The following is a 7,512-nucleotide window of genomic DNA, read 5'->3' on the forward strand; positions in this document are numbered from 1 at the left end:
TGATACTGGACGGTAGTTGCGTGTGTCATTTTTAGCACCTTTTTTACGCAAATAGCCACCTTCAATTTACAAAACAAAATGGGTTGTGTGTATGTCTGTACAGCCTAGAACTTGATCTGCCTCCAGGGGCGACGAGTCTCCGAGCTGTAGATGAGAGATTTGTCCAGCGCAGTACAACCGCTAGCCTGGCGTCTTTAGCGTGCATCACACAGTGGTGGTACACGACTGCACGCCGGTACGATGCTCATTCAGATCGAAACGGGTAGGGGTGCGGATTGAACCCAGGATCCCTGGGTTCTGCAGCGCGAGCTTTTGCTCCACGAGGTCCGAGCTGGTGTGCGCTAGACAACTCGGGCACCGATCCCTCCTTCATTTTACAGTGCAGCGTTCAGAGTGGGTTTGAAATTCCGACACACTTACTGGGTTGCCAGACCCCCAGAAGTGCAGGCTATAGCATGCACTTTTGGGGGTCTGGGCTATACAATGTCGGCTCCTGACTCTCTTCTCGACACTAGCACCGCGCGTGGTCGCGTACCAAGCTATCCCATAGCAATTCGGAGAAATTTCGTGACCAGTGGCGTATTGAAGAACTGCCCTAGTGAAGTATTTCACATTGCCATCGTATCTTTCGAAGGAAAGACTGAATGGAAACGTCCGCTTTTATTTCTGAATCAATCCTGCGACAGAGAACCTTTTCTAGAGGAATAGGCGGGTCAGCGGCAGTTCTAGCAGCGCCCAAAATGTTTCGTCAAGACGTCAACCCAATCATGCTGACGAAAAAGCTCAATTCATGGCGTATTCATTACGAGTGATTGCTTTAGTCGGTGAAAGCAGACACAAAGAGAACGAGCCACGTGACGAGGCCCTTTTGGAGCCGCTTCATTGGCTGCTTGGGTTCGTAGCCTTGGCTGCGCTCGGACGTGGAACGCGGAATAGCAGTCGTAGAATCAGCTTTCGTTTTTCGTGTTGCGATTGTCCGCTCCCACAAACCTTGTAATTTAATGCAATTCGGTACGTCTTTAATTTATGAACGAAAAAATGAGCAATTTTATTACAAGTCGATAAACTTTTTTTATAAAAGAAGACTGGAGAAGTATGTTCATTCCTGTAGACTCGATTATACACACGTTTTTCTTAGAACCTCCAAAGCCAAAAAGGGCGTGGGATTCTCCAGGGGCCCTAAACTCGTCAAACAGAAAGTTGGAGCCTAAAGTTTGCGGAGAGCGCCAATTGGACGCTTTCGACAAAAGTGCGAAGTCATCGTCGTTATAGTCCAATCCCTGCACTCCGTAAACTTCGGCCCCAACTTTGTGTTCGAGGAGTTTAGAGTCATGCTTTAAGACAACCCTGAGACAGGAGAAACAAGGACAAACACGACGATATAAGACTTCGTCGTGTTTGACCTTCATGTGTTCTGTTTTAGATATGTATAAGTATAAACTTATGGTCCGCGTTAAAATAGAGGAAAAAAGAAACGTGAATATTTTGGTCAAACTTCCTAAACTAAGAAAACCTCCTATCCAACTTGTTCGGCAGCACGTTGGGCTGTGCCTCTTTACCATAACAACTATTCCATGCAGTCTCTAAAGTATATGCTACTTACTTTGCTAAATTTTCTCTTAAACAAAAATGTTGATATACAGAGTGTCACAAAAACAAAATTTACAGGTTTTTTTTCACCGCAAACATAGACTAGGCATCGCCGAACGCTCATTCTCCGCCCAAAGGTAGCGCAAGACAGTCACACACAGATGCCAAAGTTTCAGCCCGATCCGATAACTTATTCAAGAGTTATAAGGGATTTTCTGAAAAGTTCAATGGGAAAATGGCAGCTGGCGGAGTTTTCGAATACATGGGGCTCTATGGGCACCAGAAACCGAAAACGGGCAAAAATGGTCTCCATTTTCCCATTGAAGATTTCAAAAAATCGCTTATAACTTTTGAATAAGGTATCGGATCGGGCTGAAACTTTGGCATCTGGTTGCGACCTCTAGCGCTACCTTTGGGCGGAGAATGATCGTTCGGCGATGCGTACTTATTTTTGCAATAAAAAAAAACCTTGTGATCATTTTTTGTGACACCGTGTACAGTGTGTCACAATGCAAGATTTTATTTTTTATTTGAATTGAATATATTGGCTTTCTGCGATAGGTTGTAATCTATTTTTTGTATACAGTGTGGACATTTTGCTCTTGCTTTGTATTTTACTTTGTCATATGGAACTCTAAGGGAGCGGGGGTCTCTGTCAAGCTGTTAAACAACTTTTTCCCCTTGTTTCCTCCATTCCTGTATTGAATGGGAAATAAACTTTATTATTATTATTATTATATCAGCAGAGACTTTACAATATTGTTTTTGCTTCTTTGCGTGTGATGTTGGTAGCGCATTGTTCTTGAGCTTGGGGATGACGTTGTCAAAGAGGGTGTGATAGCAACGGTGTAGGCGTATGAAAAAGACTACGTGACTACTTTTTGTCTTTGGACTCCTGACTTTTCCATGAATTCCGAGCGTGACGTGTCTGAAATTGGAATTTTGTTCGCGGCGAAAACTACCACATAGAGGAAACGAAAATGAAGGGAAGCACATTTGGCACGCCTTTAAAAAATTCGAAAACACCGATCTCACTAAGCGTTCCACGCATGCGTGACGCCGCCATTACTGTAGCTCATGGGGCGCAGGAGCCAGTTCTCGACACAGATTGTGCCGTCTAGTGCTCTGCTCGCGCAAACCGTTAGTAGGGTTATTGCGCCTGCATTTCCCGCGACGCATGGCGGCAGCGGTTCCTTAATGGGACTGGCTATGAGATCAGTTTCTTTTGCCTCATTAAATGCTTATTTTCAGTTTCACATTGTAAGGATTTTCTTACCCGTCTCGGAAATGAGATGGCGCACTGGTTCAATGAGTCGTAGCCATTAACTAACAGTCATTTCCAACGCGTCAAGAGCGACTGCGCATGCGCTGCGACGACATCTTATCAGCGGCGGAGCGGCGCTCGCGTGGCCAATTGCACTTGGGCCCCTAACGGGGGAAACGACTGTGGACAATTGAGTATGGGGGACCAGTAAAGTCTCTTGATACTTCCTTTACAAGTAACGACAATAGATACATATGACAAAACACGTTCCACTTGAACAAAATGGCGGCATTCATTTCAAACCTCTGCTGTGCGCCGTTATTCTCTTCCTAAAACGTGCACCGTCACGCAGCCGGCTCTTCAAAGAATGTCGCTACTTGTAGGAAGCTCTTGTCTAGGGACTTTAGGGCCAACTCGTCCAACGATTGGGATCCTCAAGTTTCGCACAGATTTTCCCCCATACAAAAACAAAAAGGGGACGTCTTGGGAAGCCTTGCGATGGCCTCCTTCCTTCTGGGTCAGCGACACACAACGACAACTTAGGACGAAGTCCAACGACGACGACGTACGATGGCGGCCTGCGACGACGCCATATGACGACGCCTTAGGACGATGCCCTACTAGGACGACCTACAAGAACCTACCACGCCCTGTCTCGCCCTGTCTGTCTACGTCTCTTCTTGACGTTCGTCTTGTTCGCGCTGTTTTTAATTCTTCAATATGCAAAATCAACTCGCCCGAGGCTTCACCCTACTACAACGATGACTTACCACCACGACCTACCACGCCAACTTACGGCAACGAATTACGACGAAGACCTACAACGACTACTTACGACGACGACTGTGTACGACAACGATCTACGACGACGCCCTACGAGAACACCCTATGACGACGACCGACGACGACCGCCTACGGAGTCGACGACGTACGACGATTCACAAAGACCATGCCACATGACGAACATTGCAAGGACGGCTTGCGACGACTCACGAAGACGACCTACAACGACAACGTACGATGGTGAGCAACGACAACATTCAAGCGATTTTGAGGTTAAACGATAACAATCACAACTGACCGCAGACAGCGAGAAGCACAAATTTCTCACGTCGATCACCTTTTCAATAAAATGCCCATAGGGCCAGCGGTCGCAATGAACTCTGAGATTGGCCTAATATTTTTCTGGGGTGAATTTTTTTTTTTTTTTTCAATATCTCTCGGTATGCAGCTGGTTGCTGCTTCTTATATGGGTGCCTAATGACGCGTCCGTGGCGGAGTTGGCAACGAACGAGTCTGTCACGCGGGGGAACGGGCTCCTAACCCCTCTGGACATCGTTATTTTTAAAGCGGTAGCTTCACAGGCCCAACCACGCTCAAGATCGCGTAATAGAAGTCACCAAGCGCCCGCGGCTGAAGGGCTCGTGGCTGAAGCGGTGGCGGCTGAAGCGCTCGTAGCTCAAGCGTATACCGTTGAAGCTCCGGTGGCTGAAACGCCCGCGCCTCAACCGCCCTTGACTGAAGCGCCGGTGGTGTAAGTTGTTGAGCGCCGGCCGCGTAAGCTCGCACGCTCCGGTAGCTGAATCTGACGTGACCTGACGTCCTTGTAGTCGTCTTTGTCGTCGTGCTAAAGGTTGTCTTTGAGATCGTCCTAAGATCCTCTTAGATGTTGCCCCAGACGTCGTCCTTGACGTCGTCTTGTCGGAAGTCGTCCATGACGTTGTTCTTGAGTTCGTCCTAGAGATCGTCCTAGAGGTGGTTCTAGACGGCGTTCTAGACGTCGCCCAAGACGCCAATATTCACGTAGTGCTCGACGTCGTCGTAGACTTCGTCCTTGAGGTAGGCCCTGAGGATGTCCCAGACGCCGTCCTTAACGTCATCCTCGACGTCAAAATTTTGTTTTCGCTAATGATATTCCTGAAAAGCTACCGATTTTCATGGCGTTTGGTCAAGTGAACGGAGCTGCCACAATTTTTCTGTATTAATGTTTTGAACACTTCCAACCAACTTTCAGATGCACACGTGTGCTCTGGTCCAGAACCTTCCTTGAACGTGTCGCGTGTGTAAGTGCAGCTGTAACTCGCTGCTTCGGGGCAGTCGCCCTTCCGCCGCCGACGCAAGACGCGTTCTACCATTGTCTCGATAGGGTAACTCCGGTATATTTTCTCGATTTTAGGGTTCACGAATGTTTTTAGTGAAGGAAGTATCCTTGACTTAAGAGGTGGAGTTGTTTTGGATGCCTTCTTTAGTTTTAGAGCGCAGCTCTTGGGCGCCCGTTTCCGGCTTGAGCGGCGTCGCCGTCGGCGTAACCGTGAGGTCACGTGAACCCCCTGAGGTCACGTGACCACCTCCTGAGGTCACGTGATCCACTGAGGTCACGTGACCCCCCTGAGGTCGCATGACCCACCCCCCTCCCCCCGAGGTAACGTGACCACCATGGCGGAGTAGGAGGCAGGATGAAGAGGTGAGGAGGAGGGAGGAGGGGTATACTCTCCCTTCAGTACCCTTCCATCCTCCTCCTCAAGAGCTGCGCTCTAATTCTACGTTACAGGTAGTTGTAAACGGCTTTCATTTTTTCTGATATTTTATCTCAAACTTGTTTCAGGCGTTTACGGCGAGTCCGAAACTACCGGATCGAGCCTAATGGGAGCCCTTGTGATCAGCTCCATGCCCCTCCCGTAACATAAAACGCGTACCGCGGCACCGCAGGAAGGTCAGTTATTGTAATGAGCGCTTCTTCCAGAATCGCTCATTACAATAACTGACCCTGTGGTTTTCAAAAGCTCCATCATGTCGTATTTTCCCACACCAAGTTAAGTTTTTTAGCTACGTTGCATGAGAGTGCGTTGTTATGCAATTTTAGCTACGTTGCATGAGTGTGCGTTGTTATGTAATTTTTATGTTTTTTTTTTTTCATTTCTTGTTTAATTTCTTGTGTTGCCCCCTCCTTATGTAATGTCCTCGACAGAGGACCCTTAAGGATTAATAAATGAAATGAATGATGAAAACATTCGACTGGCTTAGTCGCAGGAGCAGTTCCGATCAGTCGGGTAATATGCCGTGACTGTTTTACTGCTTAGCTTCGTAGATATCAAACATATGTAGCAAGGGTTAAAACATGTTCATAAAGTCACCGTCTGAAAAGCGCGTTTGCCACGATGAACTAAGGATCCTAACCAGTCCCCACGTATCTTCTGAGCAGAACTACAATCTTGGTGGTGTACAATGCACGTTGCAGAAGCGTTGCGGAAGCTAATCGTAAGCTCGCGCTGAGTAGGAACGGACTGAACTATGGCGCCATTGAATGCCGCCTTCGGCACCACAAGAAAGTCAACAATCTTGTGCGGGCTCGCTGAGGAGCACTTACGAATCCGCTGTTACGACTGAAAACGCGGCAAAACAACATGGCGGAAAAAGTGGCAGGACAAACAAGAAACGTCCTTCAGTACCAACGTGACATCGTGGCACACGCTTGCTTCCTAAACAGCTAACTCGCTGAGATGCCGACGGTAGCACGTTTAATGGCGGCTCTTGAGTGGATAGCGGCTTTCCATTAGTGGAATATTTCGGCAGTGCTCGAATTTTGTCTCCATAAATTAATGTCAGTCATTGATTTTGCTTTGAATTTCGGCCGGAGTCACCATTTAGGTGTTAGGCACAAGTTCGCCCCATTCAAGTTTTATTTTGAGTTTTTCATTCACATTTTGATTTCATTCGTGAGAGTGTAAACTAAAGCACCTTAGGTCTTGGTTTATACTTTTTTACGACAATGACAAGAATGGGCCATGTGCGAAATCAGAAGTAGCATCGCAATGCATCTTTGAAAACATAGAAATGAAGACCGTTGGCGTTCGATGAGTGAAGTGGAGGGAAGAGCAGCCACATATACGTCTATAATCATTCCAACCAGAGCTCGGCATTTTGACATACCCGCGTTGCCCTCCTATTCTCCCCTCCCTCACTTTCTAGACGGATTTATTTCCCTGTATTTTCCCTGTGAACACGTTTATGTAGGCGATCGGGTAGAACAAACAATATATTCAGCCTAAAGGGAAAGACATTGAGGCACACTATCTTCAACACACGTACGATACAAACACTTGAATGATTTAAGAGTGTAAGATTTGAGCCATCAATGGTGAAAATCTTGTGCGCGCTGCCCATGTAGCGGCATTTTGTTCGCTTTATGCAACGGATTCGTGAATGCAGCCAGGCGAAAATACGCGGCAGGGCACATACACGACAAACTTCCGACGTGACGTACTCGAGAAGTCCTAGATTTTCGGGGCTCACATTAATGCTTTTCCTTCAGTGGTCATCAAAAGCCCCCCCCCCCCCCCCCCCCCCAAGTCGGTAAAAATCCCACATTATAGGGGTTGCGCTAAAGGCTTGTAAATTGCTCTGTGTTTCCGTTCTTGGCAGCTGAGTAAGTGGTTGTGACGCAGAAACTTTGTTTTTTTTCACTGACAATGCTGCCAAGGCTCCAGGGAATTCTGAACTCAATTGACGGCTTTGAACACCAGCCCTCCAAGAGTGTTCAGAAGTGAAATTCGACCCCTCGTATTATCATGATGCTGCACTCGTCGTCACCGACATCCTTCCAGTTTTATTTTTGTCATACCTTTCTTTCTCTTGTATAAATTCCTGTTTCTCTACTC

This window comes from Ixodes scapularis, unplaced genomic scaffold (assembly GCF_016920785.2).
Source record: "Ixodes scapularis isolate PalLabHiFi unplaced genomic scaffold, ASM1692078v2 PGA_scaffold13__105_contigs__length_92229423, whole genome shotgun sequence".
Taxonomy (NCBI): domain Eukaryota; kingdom Metazoa; phylum Arthropoda; class Arachnida; order Ixodida; family Ixodidae; genus Ixodes; species Ixodes scapularis.